This window comes from Bos mutus, chromosome 26 (assembly GCF_027580195.1).
Source record: "Bos mutus isolate GX-2022 chromosome 26, NWIPB_WYAK_1.1, whole genome shotgun sequence".
Classification (NCBI taxonomy): Eukaryota; Metazoa; Chordata; class Mammalia; order Artiodactyla; family Bovidae; genus Bos; species Bos mutus.
This window is the reverse complement of record NC_091642.1, coordinates 37,654,609-37,679,263: the sequence shown is the minus strand read 5'-3', so window position 1 is coordinate 37,679,263 and position 24,655 is coordinate 37,654,609. Positions and strand designations below refer to the sequence as shown.

Sequence of the window (24,655 nt, the reverse complement as noted above, 5' to 3'; positions counted from 1 at the left end):
AGTCTTTATCTTAGTAGCAAAACAAAGCTGTCACTACAGGGTCTATAAATTAAAACCTTTAGCTTCTTTGAGACTGGTTTAATATGGACCAGTTTTTCTGGAACTTGCAAAGACCACAAACAACCAAGATCTATAAAAGTAATTTTTCCACTTAGAAGACCTAACATTGTACTTTCCAGCTTATTGAAAGCAGTTAAATATAAATGTTAATTGCATATATTTTAGTAACTTCTTAAGACATACTGGTACATATTTTAGTATAGAAGATTATCAAGTACAAGAATTATATTCTGCTACTTGGTGACAAATAATGCCAATTATAAACCTAAGTGATGATCTTAAAGGTCAAGGTAATAGCTAGAATAAAGTTTAACTCTGACCCACTTTAGTAGGTTACTTTGTATGTTAGATCCAGAAGTAACCTCAAATTTAAAATATTGAAAAAGAACTGAAAGATTAGGAAAACTGTGTATCTTGTGGCAAATGACACTTGCATGTTAATAAAGATTATTGACTGAAAAAAAAAAAAAAGAAAGTAACTATTCGCATTCAATTCAATCATGAAATCTAGGAGTCAATCCTGACATCCCTTTCTTTCATATTCCACATCTAATCCGTCTCTCACTAAGTCCTACAACCTCATGCTACAAAATAATTCTTCATTCAGTTCTCTCTACCTTCAGTCCTAACACCCTGGTCCATACTGCCATCATCTCTCCCCTGAACTAACAGTCTCAAGAGTCTATATAATAACTTACTCAATCTGCTAATTCCTACCTTGTACTCCACAATGCTTTCTCTACAAAACAGCCAAGGTTACCATTTTCCAATATTAATCTGAACATGACCACACTCTTTGCCACATCCCCCTAATTTGGGGATAAAGTACAAAAATGTCTCTGTAAACTGTAAGGCCTCTGCCTAACCCTCCTACATTAAGAGTTGCTGCCTCTCCCTCTGGTTCACTAACCTCCAATGACACAGGCCTCCTTAGATATTTCTGTTATTCTTCCCTGCCTCAGGCCTTAAGGAAAAGGTGTTCGCCCACCCAACTCCTACATTAAGAGTTGCTGCCTCTCCCTCTGGTTCACTAACCTCCAATGACACAGGCCTCCTTAGATAGTTCTGTTATTCTTCCCTGCCTCAGGCCTTAAGGAAAAGGTGTTCGCCCACCCAAAACAAACACCCTCCTCTCAACTCCCCAGTTTTCTAATTAAGTCCTATTGATTCTTCAGGTCTAGGCTAAAAAGTCAGTGAAACTCAACTGGAACTTTCCTGACCTTCTAGATTAGAATAGATGCCCTTTCCCATCCATTTACAGCACTTTTTCCTAACATTTTTTTTCCCTAGTTACCATTATGGTATCATATGGGTTTTAACTTGGTATGTTGTTCCCCGACCCCATGAAACTGTAAGCTCTGTTAGGACAAGGACCAATTTAATCTTGTTCACCATTATATTTTCACGTCCTAATAAGGGCATACAAAATAGGTATTCAATAAGTGTTAACAGTGAGGCAGCAGACAAGAAAGGAAAATACCATGTGCAAATAAATAAATGTTGGAACACAACAGATGGGTTTGAGGATCCTTCTGGGATCCTGTTCCCAGAAGACTGAGATCTCTTCTCTTGCTTCTGATTGTTCAAACATTACATATGACACTCTATATTGTAAAAGCAAATTTCCACATTTTCCAAATTTGCTATTTCATTCTAATACTAGCTTTTCTTTAAAAACAAAAAAAATGTACTCACTCCCTAGAGACTGATATTCCCATCTAATCCATCTTCCTCCTGTCACAACCTGACCATGTTCTTCCCTCTACCCCAAATCCAGCAAAGCTACCATCACCTCCATTAACAATGTGCACCCAGGGAGAGGACAGATGGGGTGCAATTCTGAAGAAATCTGGGACTTGTCCACCTGGGATATGAGGAAGTCTTGAACCAGAGCAGCTAGGAGAAACACCAGATGTTCAAGATATGCTGGAACAAAGAGAAGTTTCTTTCTGTGTAGCCAACATAACCACAGCTTCCCCAGAGTATTTTGGCAAAAATAAATAAATAAAAGCAAGAGTTAACTGCAAAAATTTGACCTGTTTTAAAAATTGGTTATGGGCACTTAAGAAACTTTCCAAGGTTTTGAAAGTAAATTTCTGTCTTCGCACATAGAGTATCATAGACTTCAGGAAAGAATTTGCCCCTGGAAATGAAACTGCTAAGAATTCACACATATATGATGTTTCTCTAACTGTAGGTAAGACCTAAGAATAAACTCAGTCCCCAGATCTACTTAATCTGAATCAAAGAGGTCAAACTTGAAAATCTGCACTTTTAACAAATTTCCCCAGCGACTCCTATGCTCCAATTTAAGAACCACTGAAAAGCAGATGATCTGTCTGTAGCAAACAGCAACTAAGAGAGACATTGTGTGAAGTGTACGGAGCCTTGGGAAACATGCAGGTTCAATCAAGTTAAGAAAAGTATCTTCAGAAATGGAATATAAAATCTATAATCTAGTCCACCTTACTGTAACATGACTGCCTCAAGTCCTGTCAGAACAAAACAGTCAGTCTGCAGGAAGCATTTAAAAGACAGAAGGGTAGATTAAGAATCCGTTGCATTTCCCAGTGCAAACCAAAAGGAGAGAGGAGGATTTTATCATACTGCTGGGATGACTCTGTGAAACAGAATGGCTCATCTGATCTTTCTAGATCCTGAAAACAATTTATTTCCCTGTGCTCCGATTATAAGCTCCTGAAGGACTGTTCTATTAATTAATTAATTATTATGAAAAGGTGACTTGAACTACTAGATAAATAATCAGCCACTGAAGTTTTATTTGTTACATCCATCTCCATGATAAGTTGAAACACTGGCATTCTAGTCTGTCCAGGCATTCATCTGGTTGACATAAATCATTCCCTCATGACAAACAGTCCCTGGGAAGACTGGTATAATTTTAGTTTCTGGACACGTGCTACCAGAAACTGAAACTTAAGAGGCTGTACCCAAATTGTGTCCCATGAGAGGTCCCACTTCACTAACACTAGTAGCTCTCTGACATGTTTCTTTTCTTTAATAAAAGCATTTCCCACGAGCAAAACATTTTAAGTAAGTCATGTTACTTACCAAAACTTATATTCTTATGTACCTAGCATATAAATCTGCTTTAGAATCTCAGACTTTCACATAATATATTCATACTCAATAAGTCAGCAAAAGCAGGAGAAATACTTCTTAATTGTTGCACGTTGGCCATTTGGCTCTCTCTTCCACCAATGGTCTGGTTTTCTGATATCTATTTTCAGTTAAGAAGCAGAATGGCAGCCCACTGGCCATGCTGTGCTGCCAAAACTGCTCGGACCTCCCCTCTGAGCTCCCACATCTCTGCTGTCAATCCAGCAGCTCCAGGGCACTCTTCACCCAATATTCCCACTCCAAACCTGAAGCTTTTCCTCTTAGTTTTGGAAAGAACTCAGAAATGAATTACTCTGGGGATGTTTTAGTAAATGGCTTATGAGGCATTTCATATGGCTTATTAGGCAGAGGGAAAAAAAAAGCTGCCTATAAGTCAGGATAGTCAAGTTTTAGCCTCGGCTTTACTCTGCGACCCTGGATAAAACATTTCACTTATCTGAGTTTTGTTTTCATGAAAGATTTGAACTAGATGAAAGGTTTTCCCATCTCTGAGGGTAGCAGCATGCCTTTGATTACACAAAAATCTTACATAAAACCCTAATATTAGAATACAAATAGATAAAAATACATCTTAGTTGATATTACTATGTGGTTATCTCTTAAGCATCACAACCGTAATGTATTTATAAATGAACTCAACCTCTACCTGAAGCCTATTCTTGCTCAGTATTATTTTGATATGTGGCATCACACTTCACTCAAGTGTTCAAGCTAGAACCTGAACACCATTTTTGAGTCTTCCTTCTTATTTGCTCTCCATATTCAATTCCTTGGTCTAACGCCATTAGAGAGGGTTGAGTCTGTCCCCAGAATGTAGCTTCCAATTGTTCACTTCTCTCCAACTCCACTGCGTTACCCTATCTTAAAACACCATATTCTCTTGCCTAGACTATTACCATCATTTTGAACTAGACAACCCACCTCTCCTCTCACTCCACTCCAAACAAAAGCCAGAGTGCTCTTTTAAAAACATAAATCTGATCACTTGACCCTGCTTTAAAACATTCATAGATTTCCTCTTATACCTGGATCAAATTCGAAATCCTTACCAGGAGCTAAAGCCCATTGAGATCAGATTTCCTTTCTTCCTCCAAACTCATATTAATACACCCCGCTTCTCTCCTACCAAGCTCAGCCATTCTGGGCTCTATTTATTGATACTTCCTCAAAAACACAAAGTCCTTTCTTGCCTCAAGCTCCTCTCCCCTTCACCACTACCCTTTTTTAATACTTTATTAAAAAATAATTCACTTATTATACAATTCATCCTTTTAACCCATTAGCAGTCACTCCCCATTTTCCTGGAACCCTCTTAGCCCTAGGCAACCACTAGTCTACTTTCTGTCTCAACAGATTTGCTTATTCTGGACATTTCATAAAAGGGAACCATCCAATATGTGGTCTTTTGTAATTGCCTTCTTTCACTTAGCATGATGTTTTCAAGGTTTATCAATGCTATAAACATTCATCAGTACTACACTTCAAGCCTCTTAAAACAGTTGTATTTTGATGTCTAGAATTTCCTTTAAAATATTCTAAAGGAAAAAAGGAAGGGGAATATAAGAAATAAGATAGGCAAAAATGTTGATAATCATTGAAGCTAAGTTATGAATGCATAGTTCATTAAACAATTCTATTTTTGTGTATGTGGAAATTTCCAAAATAAAATATTTATTTAAAGATAAATAAATGTTTCCAGACTTTCCATCTTGTCTTTCCATCCTTAGGGTCTGAGTTTAAACAACATCTCTTCAGAGCAAACCATCCTCCTTTAAAGGATCCTCCCATTCTTCCTTCCTGCTGCTGCTAAGTCATTTCAGTTGTGTCCGACTCTGTGCGACCCTGCAAACAGCAGCCTACCAGGCTCCCCCATCCCTGGGATTCTCCAGGCAAGAACACTGGAGTGGGTTGCCATTTCCTTCTCTAATGCACGAAAGTGAAAAGTGAAAGTGAAGTCGCTCAGTCGTGTCCGACCCTCAGCGACCCCATAGACGGTGGTCCACCAGGCTCCCCCATCCCTGGGATTCTCCAGGCAAGAACACTGGAGTGGGTTGCCATTTCCTTCTCCAATGCACGAAACTGAAAAGTGAAAGTGAAGTCGCTCAGTCGTGTCCGACCCTCAGCGACCCCATAAACAGCAGCCCACCAGGCTTCCCCGTCCCTGGGATTCTCCAGGCAAGAACACTGGAGTGGGTTGTCATTTCCTTCTCCAATGCGTGAAAGTGAAGTTGCTCAGTCGTGTCCAACTCCTAGTGACCCCATGGACTGCAGCCTACCAGGCTCCTCTGCCCATGGGATTTTCCAGGCAAGAGTACTGGAGTGGGATGCCATTGCCTTCTCCGTTCTTCCTTCCTAGTACTTAACAAAACTTTTGCGTATAAAAATATTTGTTTGAATATAAAAATGTATCATCTCTCTCTCCTCCACTAGAGTGAACACTCAGAAGAGAGACCGCTAGGGTCTAGCACACCATCTGACCCACAGTGGGCACACAAACATTTAACAAAATTAAGGTAGACAGCCCAGAACCCTTCCTTCACAATCAATGTAGGTTCCTTCCAGACCAACTTCTTTGCAAAAGCGAAAAAATAGTGATCTTATTCCACTCACCATCTCCTGTGCTCATATTTTCCTATTACTATAAGCAGTAATACTTCAGATACCATAGCTGTGAACAGTCAGATATTTCTTCAGCTGTCCATGTTTCACTCTGGAACCATCCATTCCTCTAGACAAGAAAGCTCGCACAACCCGGTTTGAATTAGCAGGATATCATGTTTGTACCATGGTCTCACTGATACAGCTGATCTCTCCTCCCTTGGTCAGGCTTTTGGCAGAAAGACAACACCAAGTTCATACACAAGTTTGTTTTATTGGATTCTTAGAACCTTTGTTATTGACTAAATCATCCATTAATTTCAATAGATTTTTATAGATTAAGTATACACAGAACTACATTTTACAATAGTAACACCAATCCACAGTAAATCCAATAGTAAAGTAACTCCAATCATTCTTTCCATTTGCTCATTCACATTACTTAAAAAGATCTTTCATATTTTCCTTGTTGCTCTTTAACTAAGAAATTCTGTTAAACATCAAGAGCACTGGCATAGCCAACATCTCTGCATATGGACAAAAGTCTCCCAGAGACCATAAAAACTCGTATGAGATGAAAACACAACATATATTTTAATCAAGTGTGCTGTAAAATGTGTAGGTAAATATCACATATAACAGCAGCTATTAGGCTAGTTTCTAACAGGGGCTGCAGCTGTATGGGAAAACACATATAAAAGCTTGTGAAAGTCAGAACACTATGGAAGAAAAATGTTAAGATTCTTTGCTGTCATTCTGATTCCACAAGGGAAATCAACATTTGTCTACTGGAACACATCTCTAAAGTAAAAGTGGGAATCAATGGGAAATACAATTGAATATTTAAATTTTTTATATACAACTGGGGCTTCCCCAGTTGCTCAGCCAGTAAAGAATTCACCTGCAATGCACGAAACCTGGGTTGGATCCCTGGGTCGGGAAGACCACCAGGAGAAGGAAATGGCTACCCAATCTGGTATTCTTGCCTAGAGCATTCCATGGACAGAGGATCCTGGCGGGTTATAGTCCATGGGGTACAATCAATATTCAGTTTCAGATCCTATTCTTTCATACCTAATTGTTCTTTCTAACTGCTACTGCTTCAGCTGTACTACTGGAGGCACTTGATTTGCCAAAGTCTACCCTCCAATACCTGATGGCCCAACCAAGCTGTCAACCAATGTCCAAATTTTCTCCTGTCTTCATTACTTGTATCATGAAACCCTGCTCCTAAAGCCCAACAGTATCTGTGTCAAAAACCATTCATCAGGGTAGCACAGATCATCTCACTGCCAAGTTCTCCTCTCCAGCTGGCCCCCACTGCATACACTCACAGGCACATGCTCCAAGCATCTGGCCATGCCAGTCTCACCTCAGAGCTTTCTTTTACATTGAATCAGATACCTGGAATGCTTCACTTCCTATTCCTTTTCCATCATCCAAAGAGTTCTTGAAATTCTACCTGTTCCAGGAAGCCTTTCCAGGCTTTATCAGAAAAGATGAAAGGTTTCACTGGCCTAAATTTTGCGGACTGATCTCGAAACTGTCACAGATAATTCCCTCTGCCCTCTATTCCTAAAATGTTTACCAACATGTATGTAAAACATAGAATATAAGTTACAGCCAACACACATCAGCAAGTTCACTTTTTATGCTTTTAGGGGAAATCCTAAATTTTGTTTACAGGAAAGAAATCAAGCATTAATACAATCCTTGATCATACAAATAAACAAGTGTGAGGAAATTGGCCAGATCATCAAATTTATACCATGTAATGTTGGTCCAGATGAGTCTATTTCAGAAAATGAGAGTAAATATGAGGTATACCTGCCCCATCCTGTATGACTACGTTACCACATTTTTAAAAGATGACGTTTCTTCTTTTTCGGTTTTGGAAACAGAAGACTAAATAAAAGCAGGGATAAAAAAATTACTGGCTGTTCTTTTCTCATTACAGAAAGTCAACACTCAAGTATTTCAGTGCTCTGTCACACTCTTTCTCTGTCACGCACGTGTGTGTGTGTGTGTGTATGCGCAGACACACACACACATTTCTGTCATTATCTCCTTCATCTACAACTATCAAACTGCAGACGTCTACAGAGCAGTTACCAAGTCAATCTAGGCAGTGTTTAGCTTAGCACTTGATGGAAAGGTATCATGGCTTCTGAAAACGATTAAGTCAAACCTTACAAATAAAGATGGGGAAGGTAACATGGAACTAGGAAGAGTAATTATTTTCTCAGGAGTTGAGAAACTATAGGTGATCTTATATTTTTGATGCCTAGTATTTAATATACTATGATTTTTAAGTATATAAAAATTAAAAAATACAAAGTCAGATTCTGGTCTGCATAGACATGGGCTCTGACTTCAAAACAATCCTCACCAATAAGCATTCAGTAAGTGCTAACTATATGTAGGTCACAGTGTAAGGCACATGAGACAACTGTCCTCAAAGAACTTATCTCCCGTTGAAGAATGAGGACGTACAGAAAAGGCAGAAGGAAAGTAAGCCAACAGAAGCAGAGGAAAACATGGCCTGTAAGGCTGCCGGGAAAGGCTTCCTGGACGGGGTAAAGCTTGAGTCAGGCTTGAATGCATGAACTAAAGATAGATTTCAGTTAAGTAAATGAGAGGAAGGGTGGACAGTACTTGCAATGGCTAGACAGTGGGAAAGCACAAGGGTTGGTCAAGGCGAAGGTGAGGTAGGAAAAGTGGAAGATGATGAGGCTGGTGAGACAAGGAGAAGTCAGATGATGGAGTTCCTGAATGGAGAAAGAGGGTAAGAAAGACAAAACGGTGTTTCAGAAAGATGAAACAACAGAATGGAAAGGGACGGGGAAGGCCTGAGAAACTAGAGGAAATATACTGACAAGATCTGGGGACTGACCAGTGCCTAAGATGAGAACAGTCTCTGTTATCTGCCCCTGAGATGCTGTCCTTCTCTATTCTTTCCCTGAGAGCAATCAATTTCCTAGCACCAAGAAAAAAAATATGTTACATAATAATTATAGTAATATTATTTTCTACACTTAAAATTTTTAAATTATAAGAGGAAAAAATGTTAAATGGTCTTGTCATAATTAAAAAATAACTATACAAATGTTTTTCTTCACCATCATGTGAAAACAAAACTGACTATGTGATTCCACCATGAAAGAATGCTTCAGTGGTAACTCAAATACATATGGAGTCCTGCTGATATGCACCTATTCAACAAATATTTACTGTGGAATAAATACTATCAATTTAATATTATTATCTTCTCTTCAGGACTCATCTACAGAGTCAGAGACAGCTTGATGAATGATAAACATCACCCAACAAGCACCCAAAAGACAAAGGTTCCGGTCTTGGCTCTGACTTTAACTTGAGCTCACAAAGCAAATTACTTCATCTCTCCCAGCTTTTGCAAATGAGCACCAAGCAACCGGCATTTGTGGAATGCTTTTAGTTTAGTTTATATGGATAAGTTTTCCTCTTTCATTTTTTATACTTTAATTCACTAACTTAACATTCTTAAAAAAAATTTTTTTTTAGTTTCTGACCTGGGATTGAACCCAGGGCGCCAGCAATAGAAGCCACAGTCCCAACCACTAGACCACCAGGGATGCCTAACTAATTAACATTCTTGAAGTTGGACAAGGTTGATTTTATTACTTCATAACTTATAGACGAGGATACCAAACATTAGTGATAAAGCAGTGATTCCAACCAAAGTTTTTGACCCTGAATTTCATACCTTTCTACTATATTAGGCTTACCCTACCTACTTTGTAATATTATTTAACAAATTACAGATATGGAAATGCTTTAGAAAGATTATAGCAATACATAAATGAAAGCAATATTACTTTGCTTGGGTGTAGACAGGAGAGAATGCAAGTTTTATGGACCTTAGAGCCTATGTAAGTAGAGGACCTCTCTTTAAGAAAAGAAAACAAAGATAAAGTAGAAAACTTGGAACGGATCCCCTGAAAGTGAGGGTACCTGAAACTCAAGCTTCATTTAGCTTCAAGGTAAATCTATCTCTGGATGTGACACAGAAAAAACTCACCAGTCAATCTACTAAGATCAAGAATTGCCCTCTAAAGCCTAACTTCTAAGTACTGTGAAAAGAACACAGTGAGGACAGGACAACAACAAAATACATATGCTTGGCCTTTATTCCCTTAAGATCATTCACAATAAACCATATAACACAAACTTCCAGTTAGAAATAGTCTTTGCTATGTCTTTATTGGGATTAGAAGAACAAATTACCAACTAACATTGAAAAATAATTATAACAAAAGAGATAAGAGAATTATTTCACTAAAATAATTAAGCTAGAACATCATACCACACCATAATTATTGTTTTACACACACGAGTATAAACACACACACACACACACACACACACTCATATTTACTCACAATTTGGCAAGCAAAAGATCTCATTAAAAAAATTTTACCTCGTCTTCGCCCATAGCTCCTGGCTGCATGTAAACACAGAAGAAAACCATGGGTATTTGTATCAAAATGCTGAATTTAGAAATAAAAAAACATTCACACAAACCTTTTCTAAGTATTCTCGGAATTAATCTGGAGATACTGTTCAACTTGACTACAGACATATTATATTAAAAAAAAAAAAAAAACCTTTATGAAGCACAAGTTAAATCACAGTCTTAAAGAGAAATTCAACTGGATGTGGAAGCCACTGGAAAGGATATAATGGATGCTTAAGTTTAACAAATCTTATAAGGATTTATATTGTGGCCCATTATCTGTATCAGATATAGATAAATAGAGTTCTGTAAAATTATTTTCTGATTTCTAAATCTTCATTCGTACTATATACTACCACCAGACATCACTTTGAAGAAAAAAGCATTCATCCTAAACAAGTAAAAACTGTGGTGTATGGTGGTCATTCTAAATTTCTTCACACACACGTAGACACACACACACACACACACACACACACACAAACACTTCACAGTCTGCCCTGAAAACTGCATAAAAATTTTACACAATTAGCTGTTGCTTTACAGAATGTGTTACTGTAAGTTTTCTCTAAGCCTCCTCATTTACTTTCCATACAGTATTACAGGTGTAGGAAACAATATTTTTTCATCTAGAAAATGAATGGAAAAACCAGAAAGGAGGCATGGGTACATCCCATACTTAAGAATAGAGTACTTTAAAGATTATCTTCCCCTTCAAAACTCAAGGCCCACAAAGTACATTGTTACAATGTTTAACAGAGCTAGACTGTCATCATACATATACTACCAGGAGATCCTGTCATCTAAAATGACTTTCAAAGTGGAAAGTTTTTCAAATTTGAAACCCCACATTCAGTAAAACTTAAATGAGAACTCTATTTAATCCATTTTTTAAAGGCATGAAATGTTATCATATTAACTTTAAACCAAAAAAAAAAAAACAAGGATAATTTGGGGTTACACTTGTAGCATAAGGCAGAACTAAAGAGAACTACTTCTCTCCTAGGAAAAGAATTCAGACTTTTCAGCTAGAAAGTTGAAATACCAGTTGCTAACCTCATCTTCTTCCAGTTCCCATTTTTCTTCAGACACCGTACTCACCCTCATCAACACACTTTTGGCCTTTTCACTTTCCCATGACACAAATATTAAAAAGGGTTAGACAGATTAAAAGGATTATTCAAACTCTACATACTCCCCCTAACTCTGTCATCGCTTTAACTTTCAATGAAAAATACCTCTTCTGAATTTACATTGCGTTTACTGTTTACTTACAAGCGGAATGCATTCTAGAAAAATTTTTTAGGAACATTTATACTTTTCATTATTTGGAACCTGGAATTCGTCTTCCCACAGAATGTGTAGTAAATGGTAGTTTCCTAGCTCGGTTCCTCCCAAAGCCTACTTCACTTATAATAAATAACATGGGTAAATTAACACTAATGGACAACACTTAAACCAGAGAGAGGATAGTAAGTTTTGACGTCCTACCACTTATTTCTTTCTCCTTTCTCCCATCCCCAGTGATGTCATGCTGCCCAGCACTCCTCACTATAAAACCTCTATTTAGAGAGGAAATAAAACATTTTGTATTTCAGAATTACTCATTTCTCTCCCAAACAATACATTCCCATTCTTTCATTCTATCTGATTTCTGGCCAGATACTCAATGAAAAAGAATTTGATTATGATACTAAGGTACAAATGACTCATCAGACTTTAACATCCCTGAAAGATAAATGAAAATGCTGCTCATTTAAGTCTTTAACTGCTAAACGTCCAGGTAATAGAGAACACAAAGTGAATAGAACCAGTCAAGGGGAAGGGGAAGAACATCCTGAATGGGGGACAGGGAAGAGTTGCAAAAGACATACTTGGGAGTTTTGTATTTTTGTTTTGCCTTGAAAGAGGTTTTATTTATTTCGCACATTGAAACTGCAAAAATAGATCGGTATTTCACAAATACTTGGGAGTTTTAAACAAAGTTTCTTTAAACGGTTCATGATTTTTACAGATTCTTCTCTTTTTCCATTTACTGATATGAACAGTAAATTGGCTCCTATCAGTCTGGAGACTCTGATAACATGGAGGCAAAGATGGCACATGGAATCAGTTCAGCTCAGTTGCTCAGACGTGTCCGACTCTTTGAGACCCCATAGACTGCAGCACGCCAGGCCTCCCTGTCCATCACCAACTCCCAGAGTTTACTCAAACTCGTGTCCATTGAGTTGGTGATGCCATCCAACCGTCGCATCCTCTGTCAGCCCCTTCTCCTCCCACCTTCAATCTTCCCCAGCATCAGGGTCTTTTCAAATGAATCAGTTCTTCATATCAGGTGGCCAAAGTACCGGAGTTTCAGCTTCAGCATCAGTCCTTCCAATGAATGTTCAGGACTGATTTCCTTTAGGGTGGACTGGCTGGATCAAGCCAATTTAAAGCAGTGATCTGAGATGCTTCAATTTGCTTTAATCATGCACTGTGGAATAATTACTTGCTACCTTGGTCCCAATTTCAACAGTTTACCTATGATATCTGTGGTAATTTTTATTGTAATTGCTAAAACTTAATGAGTTTTTACTATGTGTGTGAAATAATTCAAAATGCTTAACGTATTTTAGTATCATTTAATATACTCCACAACTTTATGACCTAAGTATTCTTTTGCTCTCTTCTTACAGATGAGGAAAATGGGACACAAAATTAAGTATCTTGCCTAAAATCACACAGCTAGGAAGTGGTGGAGTTGAAATATGAATTAAGCACTCTGGCTCCAGAGTCCACACTTTCAACCACCTCACTATACTGTTAAATTCCCAGAGGAAAAGTTCAGTATGTTATGCTTCTTTTAATACTCTCTAATGCACTGGGCAGAAAGCTCTGTATCAAGCTAGTATTCAGCAAATATGGCTTGTTAGCTATATGTGCAATCAAAGGAAGGAGTAATGCACGTCATGATGGCCTTCTGAATGTAGGCCACTTGTGTTGGTGATTAAAAATTTGCTCATAAGGGCTATTTGCAAATAGACTAATTAGAGTCAAACTCTTCCCTAAGGGAGAGGTAATGAAAAGAACACCAAGGAGAGAAATTTGGGAGCACAGCAGCAGTGCTTCCCGAGAACAAATATAGCTTTAAACAAGAAAGAGTATTGAACACATAAACCTAACATGAGCCAGCACAAAACGATCCCACATAGAAATAAAGGAAGTAATGTGACTGTTCAGTATTCTATGTTAGTAATGTAGTCTATGAAAGTGCAAATTTATATCAGATATGACAAGATACGATACATTTTCAAAGTCCTATCTACTTCCTCCAAAAACTTTAATTCTTTATTAGAATCATCACCATTACAGATAAAATTCTTTTACTGTTCATTATGTATTAAACTGGAGAAGGAAATGGCAACCCACTCCAGTGTTCTTGCCTGGAGAATCTCAGGGATGGTGGAGCCTGATGGGCTGCCGTCTATGGGGTCTCACAGTCGGACACGATTGAAGCGACTTAGCAGCAGCAGCAGCATGTATTAAACAACTTTAGACCTCATTTTAAAAAGCTACATTCAGTTTCTAGAAGTCAAGGTAGTGGTTACCTTTGGCTAGGGGTATTAACTGGAAGGAAACCTAAGGTGGGGTTCTGGGGTACTGATCTAGGCATGGGTTAATCTGTGTTAAGTTTGTGACAATACATCAGGCTACGTATATATTTATGGTCTGTACATTGTTTGGTATATAATTACACTTGAATTAAAAAAAAACAGTACATACATTTTAGACCAATTCCCTGGGATAAAAGATTAACGTAGAAAGCCCAAAATGTTAAATTTTTGTAGTCTTCAAAGCATAAACCGGAATAATCCAAAACTGAAAAAAACGTATTTTGCAATCCATCACAATAAATATAAAAGGGTGCATGTACTATGAGATATGGGATGTGCCAGTTACTCTAAAAACAAGTTTCCATGATCAATGACCAGTGCATTGTGAACGGCACCCTCACATTAATGGCATAATGCTGTGAATGGCACCCTCATGTTAAGAGCATGGTGCTGTGTTAGGCACAGGAGGCTCTGCTATAAAACGGACCGGCTGTTACTCCTTAAGACTTGGGCCGCACTAGGTTTGAAACGGCTGCGCTCACACACATGATTCTCTAAGGACAACCTGTGATCTGATTTTAAAATCTAAACTAAATCTTCATCTACATGGATTTATCCAAACTTGCTGAAGTTTCTGTAGCAAAGTAACATCATACACAGATTCAACTATAGAGGTTCAAAAACACTTGTGCATGGCGTGAGGCGGTAGGAGAGAGCTCTCGCTTCTTTCTTTTGTGGATCAAAGTAGCACGTACCCATTTCAGGAACTTAAGCAGAGTCCCTGAGATGCTATACTTAGGAAAACAAACAAGATACAAAGATCTTAACACAACATTTTACTGTCTTGGAAATATCTGTCAAAACTGTTGACTATAGGACAAGCTGTTAATTCCTTTACTTGCAATAAAATCAGTTTCTAAGAACACCCTGTAAACTTATTTTTTAATACCATTTCAAAATTCAAAATTAAATTCTATTAGAACATCTAATGGTCTCTCCCTTTCAGCTTCCATCTAAGTACTAGTCATGCAAAAAAAATCTACCTAAGATGGATTAGGATCTTAAAGTTAGTACAAAAATATCCCCCTTTTCCTAGTTAAGGCTGTAAATTCCCAAAGAGCAGGAGTGATGGAGTTTGTCCCATGAATGCACTGCCTCTATCTTTGTCTTTATAATGGCAGGTAAGAGTTTTAGCTCAGTAACTTTCAAATCTGGCAATTTATAACTGAAAAGATCAACTTATCATAAACTTAGCAGCTAAAATGATGCCTGAAGGGATGGGATACGTTTTCATCTGCTACGTTCCCATAAAGTATTTGCATGTTTCAAAATCCCTTCTTCCTACCCTTTCCTCTTTAACTCTTACCCATTTTTCTCAGAAAAAAATCTTTTCAAAAAATAACACTAATAACTGGCAAGTATAATACTAGTGTTGCTTACATATTTCATAAAGGAAAAGAAATACCATATAACAACCTAATAATTTACTGTGATCAAGGCACTATATGCTAAATGCTTATGTTCTAATTCCCAAAGCAACTACCATAATGTATATTTCCAGATGGGCAAACTGAGGCCCAAAGAGAATGACTGGTCCAGGTTATTCAGCTACATAAACATCAGGGCTGGGACGGAATTCAGGTTCACACTGGCTCTAAAGCATTTATTCTTTTTCTCTTTTAAGTTGAAGTATTACTTATATTCAATAAAACTCCTCCACTGTAAGTTTACAGTTTGATCTGTTTTGGTAATCATATACAGCCATGTAACTTGTACCATCATAATTAAGATACAGAACAATTCATCTCCCTAAAACATTTCCTTGTGCCCTTTGGCTGTTGATCTTATCCCCTGAACCATGGGCCCTGGCAACCATTAATCTACTTTCTTAGTTTTGTCTGCCCTTTATACAACTGCATACAAATGGAAATCAATGTGTTTGACTTCCTTTCTTTAGCATAATGTTTTTGAGATTTATATATGTTATTACATGTGTTTTGTTTCTCTTTATTGCTGAGCAATATTCCATAGTTTGGAAATACTACAACTGATCCATTTATGAGTTGTTAGGAACTGAAATCCATTCACCCTAAAATTCAAGGGTTGAAGCCCTAAGTAGCAATGTGACTATATTTGAAGACAGGGTCTTTAGAAAGATAAATGAGTTGAATAAGGCCATAAAGGTAAGCCCTAATCCACAAGTGCTGCTGTCCTTTTAAGAGGAGGAGATACTAGGGGCACCCATGCACAGAGTTAAGGCCATGTGAGGTCACAGCAAGAAGGCAGCCATCTGCCAGCCAAGGAGAAAGGCCTCAGGAAAAACCACCCTGCCAACACCTTGATTTTGGACCAGCAGTCTCCAGAACTGCAAGAAAACAGATTTCTTCTCTTTAAGCCCCTAGTCTATGATATTTTGTTATAGTATCCCTAGTAAAGTAATACATCAGTCAATGGACATTTGCAAAGCTTTTATTCCTAACCACCAAGATCAAACAGCCAGTATTTCAAACCTGTACAGTCCTTGAAAATACACAGAAATTCCTTTTAGGATTTCCACAAATTTCCCATCCTTCAAGAGTTTGCTCTTAGTATTATGCTGTTGTTTAGTTGCTAAGTCTTCTCCAACTCTTTTGCAACTCCATGGATTGCAGCCCTCCAGCTCCTCTCATAATCCAAGATTAATAAAAAGAAACATCTCACTCAAATTTTCACTACTAATATGCGGGAGACCCGGGTTTGATCCCTGGGTTGGGAAGATCCCCTGGAGAAGGAAATGGCAACCCACTCCTGTATTCTTGCCTGGAGAATCCCATGGACAGAGGAGCCTAGTGGGCTACAGTCCACGGGGTCGCAAAGAGTTGGACACGACTGAGCTACTGCACTTTGCACTATTACTACCATAATATTCTGTCTCATTGCTTACAAAATGTTACAGGAAACTTACAGATCTTTAAGCAACCTTCCAAACAAAACAGGAATTACTTCTATAACCAACACAAAGATATTCTCCCTGATTCTGCTAGAATAACTTCATCAAGGTATTCTGATGGGCTTCCCTAGTGGCTCAGTGGTAAAGAATCCATCTGCCAATGCAGGAGACATGGGTTTGATCCCTGATCCAGGAAGATCCCACATGCCCAGGAGCAGCTAAGCCCATGTACTACAACTACCAAGCCTGTGCCCTGGAGCCTGTGCTCCACAACAAGAGAAATCACCCCAATGAGAAGCCCCCACATCACGACTAGACAATAGCCCCCGCTCAGCCACAACCAGAGAAAGCCTGAGCAGCAATGAAGACTCAACACAGCCAAAAATAAAATTAATGTAGAAGAAGAAGAGCTAAGGTTAAAAAAAAAAAAATGAGGCTCACTTCAGTCTCGAGTCATTTTTCCCCCAAGCTTTTTTCTATGTATTAGCAGAATCCTCTCTCCTCCAACAAATGAACTGTAACAAATACATCTGTTCCCTGAACACAGTTGTTCAGGGTGAAGCAGTATAGGGATTCAGAGCCCCAGCTCTTAGATATTCCTCCTCATAGTGGTCCTTAAAGTGTCTCCTCAGGTGCAGGGGTTCCAGAGAACATGACTGAAAACTGAAGACTTATGCTCCACGGTAGGACAATTCTTTCTAGTTAGAAAGTTCTTTCTTATACTTGCCTCACTACTATTCTTAACCATAGTGACCAGCCCCTTATTTGAGGATCATTAGTTCATCTCCTTTTAGTTTTCTTTTCTACAGTGAAGTTATAGTTAGCTATTCTTCATAAGAAACCATTTTCCATACCCCACATCACCCTTAACATCCCCCTTCAGATAAACCTAATTTTCCAGTAAGACAACACTTGTCTGTCCAGGCTTCTCAGGAGAACAAATACCAAAGCCCTTCATCATCTGACCTCTGATCACCTCTCAGATCCTCATTCCCACTATTCCACACATCAGACTCATATATTCCAGTCACACCAATTCAACTATTCTTCTGACAGTATCATTATAATATAATCACTTATCCAGTTAACATAAGGATCCAGATACCCACATCTTAACATCTGTTCTTCTCTGCTTCCTAGGGAACTCCTAACTCCCCTTTCCATTTCTATCCACTATTATTTTTCCTATCTTGTCCAAAATGGTCAATTCAAGGCTTCACTATACCATCCTTCAGTGTCCATGCACACCTCGTATTAATGTCTAAACTACATTTACCAAATAGGTTACTAATTAAACCTCTCAATAAGTGACATGCTATCAAAGTCATCACTTCAGAACTTTCAGGTCCATGTCTTAAACTTCTCACTGAAACAGAGAAAGGTCGTTTAAAATTTGATCATCTGACAAGATTTCTGTGGAAACAAACCTAGGAGGTAAACAATCTCTGCATGTCACTGCTGTCACTGGTTAGAGGGCATGGACGTGCACATGAGCTGGCATCAGTTGACGCCCCTGCACCCTCACACCTGTGGCCTACGAGCTTTCCACGGGAGTAACTACTACCACCTTCCTTTGAATTTCAGTAGCACATCGCTAAATGGCACACGAACTGACCTCCCCCAAAGCCACAAAATCAAGCAAAATTCTGAGGCTCCTAATCACATACCAGAGTATTTTATATTTAACACAGACCAGTCTGTCAAAGTCAGGCCTGAAAATGCATAGGGCATGCACCCAAATATCTGGCATATGTTGCCAATAAAGCATCTTCACTATGCCAAAATCTCATGAAGCCTCTTTTACTCACTCAACTTTTAGACTGTTCAGGATAGCCAACACTTGCCAACCCTACACGTCTGAATCCCCAGATAATGTAGAAAATTTATAGAGGGAGGAGAGGGTAGAAAAAAACAGCTGCTGCTGTACCCAGGCCCCTTACTCAGCCTCTTTGGCTCCTCCCTACAAACAAGGCTCCTCTCAAGTGGGCAGGAGGGTTCCTTCATGGAAGAAAGTCACGGAAAGGAACAGACGTGAGAATGTGGGAAGAACTCTGGCACCACAGAGAAAAGCTCATTCCCCTCCCTGGTGCCACCTTTGGTTCCATTTTGATTGTAGAGGCAAGATTAAGAACTACTGCTAACTCAAAAGGAAAAAGAGGGGGGTATATGGGTAGAAGAGGGAAGATAAGAGACTAACATCTGTTAGGTGCGTATTTCTTTCCAGGTTTGGTAATCAAACATTGCACGCTTAATCCTTATTGTTAGTAAAGAAGGGATTAACATGTCCATTTAAAATAAAAAAACACAGGCAACTTTGCCAAGGAAACAAATAAGTGATGGGTCCAGAATTTAAGCCCAGATCTGCCTGGTCCTTCCAAACTGCATTATTTCCACTACATTTGTCTGGAAAAACAACAAGAAAACAGTAACCACAACTTCAGTCATAAAACAAAGGTATGTGTAGGCATGGAGACTAACAAAGAAGAGAAGGCAAAGTTTCAGGTAATAAATTTTCTCTCCAGATCATCTGCATACCAAGTCTTTGTTCAAGTCTCAGACTCACAATCTACATATACCAGAGGCTTAAGTGACAATGTGTTAAAATTCTTGCCACTAACAAGGGAGGTTATGTTCTGAAAGTAAAAGTGATCATTTTCAGAAATGCACTAATTCTCTACCATCAATAAAGCATTATTCAGTTAATTGCTACTAAAGGAAACCTTAGTGATCTTTCCGGAAAAACCCAAAAGGACAGAAGTCATTGCTCTTTTTGGATTAAAGGACTGGTTGGCAGAACAATCTGTGTGTCTAAGCCATCGATGGCTATTTGCTGGTGGCATGACACCAGCAAGTTCCAGAAAATGAAGACACTGCCTTGTTTAAAACAAGGATGCAATGAAGAAAGGAATGACCACAATTCTCTGTTTTCTATCAATGGGCCCCAACAGCAGAAGGAAACATCACAGGGCATTCCTAAAATGTGCTGAAATCTAGAAAATGCTTTGAAGTCTCCAATTTTCTCTTAAAACCTGCAATAAGTTGCATAGACTGCTCTATCACAGAGCCATATTTTGCTTGGATAGGAGAATAATTCTGGAGTGAAACATGAAATTTTGACTATGTCTTGCAAACCATTTAAAGCATTTGAAAGGCAGAGAGAGGTCTGTGAAAGCACTCTATGAACTGCTAATTGCTAGATCCATACATGTCAGTACCATTTTCCAAAAGGAACAGTTAAATCTTTTTAAAAAATATTTTCTTTTTTTAAGCAACGTTTTTATTTATTTATTTTTGGCTGTGTGGGGTCTTCACTGTGCATGCTTTCTCTAGTTGTGGTGTGCAAGCTTCTCATTGCAGTGGTTTCTCCTGCTGCAGTGCACGTGAGCTTCAGCAGTTGTGGTGCACAGGCTTAGCTGCCCTGCGGTATGTGGAAGCTTCCTGGACCAGGGATTGAACCCCTGTTCCCTGCATTGGAAGGCAATTCTTAACCACTGGACCACCAGGCAAGTCCACGTTAAAGCAAATCTTTAGGAAGAAATTAAGATGGACTAGATATTCTCTAAGGCTGTTATACTGCGCTTTTCACAGTCTCTCTGCAATATCATGACTGCAGCCATGAAATTAAAAGATGCTTTCTCCTTGGAAAAAAAGCTATGACAAACTTAGACAGCATATTGAGAAGCAGAGATATTACTTTACCTACAAAGGTCCGTCTAGTTATGGCTTTTCCAGTAGTCATGTATGGATGTGAGAGTTGGGACACAAAGAAAGCTGAGCACCGAATAACTGATGTCTTTGAATTGTGGTGTTAGAGAAGACACTTGAGAGTCCCGTGGACTGCAAGGAGATCAAATCAGTCAATCCTGAATATTCACTGGGAGGACTGATGCTGAAGCTGAAACTCCAATACTTTGGCCACCTGATGCAAAGAGCTGCCTCATTAGAAAAGACCCTGATGCTGGGAAAGACTGAAGGCAGGAGGAGAAGGGGATGACAGAGGACAAGATAGCATCACCGACTCAATGGACATGAGTTTGAGTAAGCTCTGGAAGATGAAGGACAGGGCGAAGGACAGGGAAGCCTGGCATGCTGCAGTCCATGGGGTCACAAAGAGTCAGACACAACTGAGCGACTGAACAGCTGATATATCATTCCCTCTCTTCCAGTCTCCCAGACTTAGTACCTACTCCATGGACTGGGCACTGAGCTGGAAGCCAACAAACAGCTATGAATAGAAGCCAGTCTCTGCCCTCTTGAAAGCATACATATTAAAGTGAAACACCAACATTAAACAGTTAACTGCAAGGGTGATGAGTGTTATAAAAGAGAAGTCCACGTTCTACTGCTGACACAAGTGCAGGAAGCAAACAGGGAAATCCACAGGGGAAAGCAGGTAAATTTTCAGTTTCCTGAATCTTTATTATTCATTTAGAGCACCCAAATCCTGATACTTGAGACATATTTACACAAAGAGAGAACTTCTTCCAAAATCCAGCAAAGTAAGTCAAGAATATTTCAGACTTCACTTCTTTACAATATTTAATGCCAGGCCATGTAGACCAGCTATATCACTCTATGTTTTGGGAAAAGAGGATTTATTGAGCATTCAGGGCATAAACGAAGTGACAAGTAATATTCTCCCAGAGGCACTGAATTTGTGTGTTTGTGTTAAACTAGTATAAAAACAATATAACCACTTTTAACAATGAATTATTTAAAGCAAAGTTTATCATCTTCAACCTGAAGGCAGATGGTTCTAGCTCCATCATGTCACCCTAGCCAATTCCTAGTCTTTTTTTTTTAAATTGGGAGGATAATTGCTTTACAATATCATGTTGGCTTCTACCACACAACATGAATCAGCCATAAGTGTACATATGTCCCTTCTCAGTAAACTTGAGAAGGGACATATGTATATCCCTGATGCCTCATAAATAAATGTATGCTCAATAAATCCTCTCTTGAACCTCTCCCCCACCCTCCACCCCGTCCTACCCCTTGAGCAACCAGTTGAGCCCCCTATGCCTATACAGCAGCTTCCTACAAGGAGCAGATGGGGCAAATTGAGAAAGCAGGAGCACTGGCATACAACCACACAGTCTCGAACTCAGCTTCCCCATTTGTTAAATGAGAAGGTCAAAATGAAACAACAACGTCCTTAGGTCCCTACCACGTTCATGTGCAGCATCTATGCAGAACAGTGTGAATTCTGAATGCTTAAGACATATAGATCATTGCATGTCCTTCTGATTACTAGTCTGCTTTTTAAATCAGTCATCATTTATAATATATTCATTCCACAATTATATACTAATTTTATTTCTAAATCTGTTCAGATAGAAACAGGGATCTGGTCTTTTAAAAGTTCAAAATACTCAAAGACAATATCTTTGAGAATCTCAAAATAATTCCTTCACTATCTTATTACTCTGCTTAAAAAAAAAAAAAACTACTTAGATCCACTCATGGTGAGCAGAAATACAATGTACTCTTCAAATTTTGGAAAATTCCATCTGAAATTCTAGCAAACCTGGCTTTATTTCCACTTTAGCATCAAAGCATCACGTGTTCCGCTCCCTCTCTGCCACTTCCTCTCAGCTGAGCTGCTCCCCAAGGAGATCACTCCCAACAGAGAACGAAAGGGAGGGGGAAGAGGAGTCTGCCTGGCAAAAAGTTCATACCAAAACCCTTTTACATTGCCCTTCTGATTCAACAAATGCGCTGGCAGCCCTCAGTTCAAGTAGAAATAGAGGCAGAGTCTTCAAAAATATTTTCAAGGCATTACTAACGAGGACAAAGTGGAAGGCAGCATAATCTTAAGCTCCAGGTTTCTTGGTGCGTCAGCTGTGTAACGTATTAGCTATAAATGACCTCAGAGTTTCTCAAGCAGATCAATGTTTTGTTTTTTTTGTAAATATATTAATTTAGTTCTTCAAACATCCAAGGTTTTATTATGGGATGCCTCAATTTATCAGTGTTTTCAAAAGTTTGATAAGGAAGAGTGATGGCAAACAATGATTTCTCCCTGTCAGAAGGGAAGCGACACTTCAAATTTCTTATTCACCTCTTAAAACCGGGAACAGACTCTAGTCACGAGGTGAGAAACATCAAACAATGAATGGCATGAAAAATTTTAATTTAGATAAAACTGAACCTATGTTACATTACAGAGCTATTGTCTTAAAAAAAAGCCCTCTACTCTAAATAAAACTATGCCCTCTACTTTCCAAACGAAGCAATATTAAAACCTTATTTGTACATGTGCCTAACGTCATCTAAATCTCACAAAAATACTGAGGTACTCAGAGTATCATAACTGTCTTCTTGTTGGTTTAACTAAAGAGATAACGTAGGAGATTCATAGACTTGCCAACCAGGAGCCATCCCTATCATATGACTCCTCTAAGATCTAAGTCCTCAGTTTTGTTCTCTGAAAAAAGAGGGATGATATTACTTCAAAATATTCTTAAAGCTGCTGTATTTTCTCTCACCATAGATTAGTGTTCACGTTCTAGAATGTAACATTATTCTAGTTTTTAAAATTCAGCCTATTTTGAGTCATTCATGTTGCTGAATGAATCAATAATTTGTTTCTCTTTATTGCTAAATAAAACTCTACTGTGTGAATATACCACAATTTGTTTATCCATTCTCCAGTTGAGGGACATATGCATTATTTTAAATTTTGGCTATTAAGAATAATCCTACTTTAAACATTCACATACATGCCTTTCTGTGGACATCAGTCAATTCTAAGATAGAACTGCTGCATTCTATGGTAGGTGTGTTATGTTTAACTTTTTAAGAAACTGCCAAACTGCTGTCTAAAATAGCTATCCCATTTTACATGCCAAATATCACTGTATAGCACCTTTGAAAGTGCCAAACATCATGAAAGATATAGCAACTCTAAGCCCCAAGGAAGGTGCATGTTTCGGTCAGGGGACAGAGGCAGGTAGCATTTTATGCAGAAAAAAAGATTCACACAAAAAGAGATGTAGTGCACCCCAGGACAGCCACTCTAGCCTGTGAGTGACTTGTAGGTGTGCTGCCTTAAATTCCATTAGGAAAACATCTAAGTACAACCAATGTAAGATATGTTCTGGAAGTCTAACATGCAAAGAAAAGGAAATCCTAAGGGGCAGCCATAAAGCTGATGCAAGCAATCACAACAGCAGTTCACCAGAGCATTACCTACAAGGCGGCTATGCTAAACTTTAAAAGATTTATATACAGCCACTCTAGTGATCATGATCTCCATTTTACAGGTGAAGAAACCAGAGGCCAGAAGGTAAGAAGCTATGTGGCCCCAAAGTCACATAGCTTATAGAAGGTGGGACCAGATCTGTCTGATTCTAGACAATGTTTTTCTTGACTATGCTAATTTATTGTTCCATCTCCATGTTTCACAAGCCTCCTACCCTGCTTGGAAGGTACCTCCTTGAAGCTGAGTGATACTGTCCCTTAAGCCATACTATAGAGAAGGAAGGGGCAATGCATTCCAGTATTCTTGCCTGGAGAATGCCATGGACAGAGGAGCCTGGCAGGCTACAGTCCATTGGGTCTCAAGAGTCAAATATGACTGACTGACTAAACCACCACCAAGCCATACTATTTCCCGTTTCTAATGTACTCATCTGGCATCTTTCTGGTATTTCACTGTTTTTCCAAGCTGGTTCTCTACCTGAAAGAAGAGGAGCTGACCAGTCAAAAGGAACAAAGGGATATACTTGGCAGTGATCTGCAGTGATTTTCCTAGAGTAAATCACAGCACCTGGCATTCTGGTTTTGAACCTTAATTTGAACATAACTTTGATTCATTTGACTGATGATGAA

The 24,655-nt window shown here is 38.7% G+C and overlaps 1 protein-coding gene across 4 annotated transcripts in view; it reads right to left on the bottom strand.

The window, feature by feature from the left end:
• Positions 1-24,655, bottom strand: part of CPEB3 (cytoplasmic polyadenylation element binding protein 3) — a 204,398-nt gene that overhangs the window by 81,890 nt on the left and 97,853 nt on the right. The gene's annotated exons all lie outside the window — the stretch shown is intronic.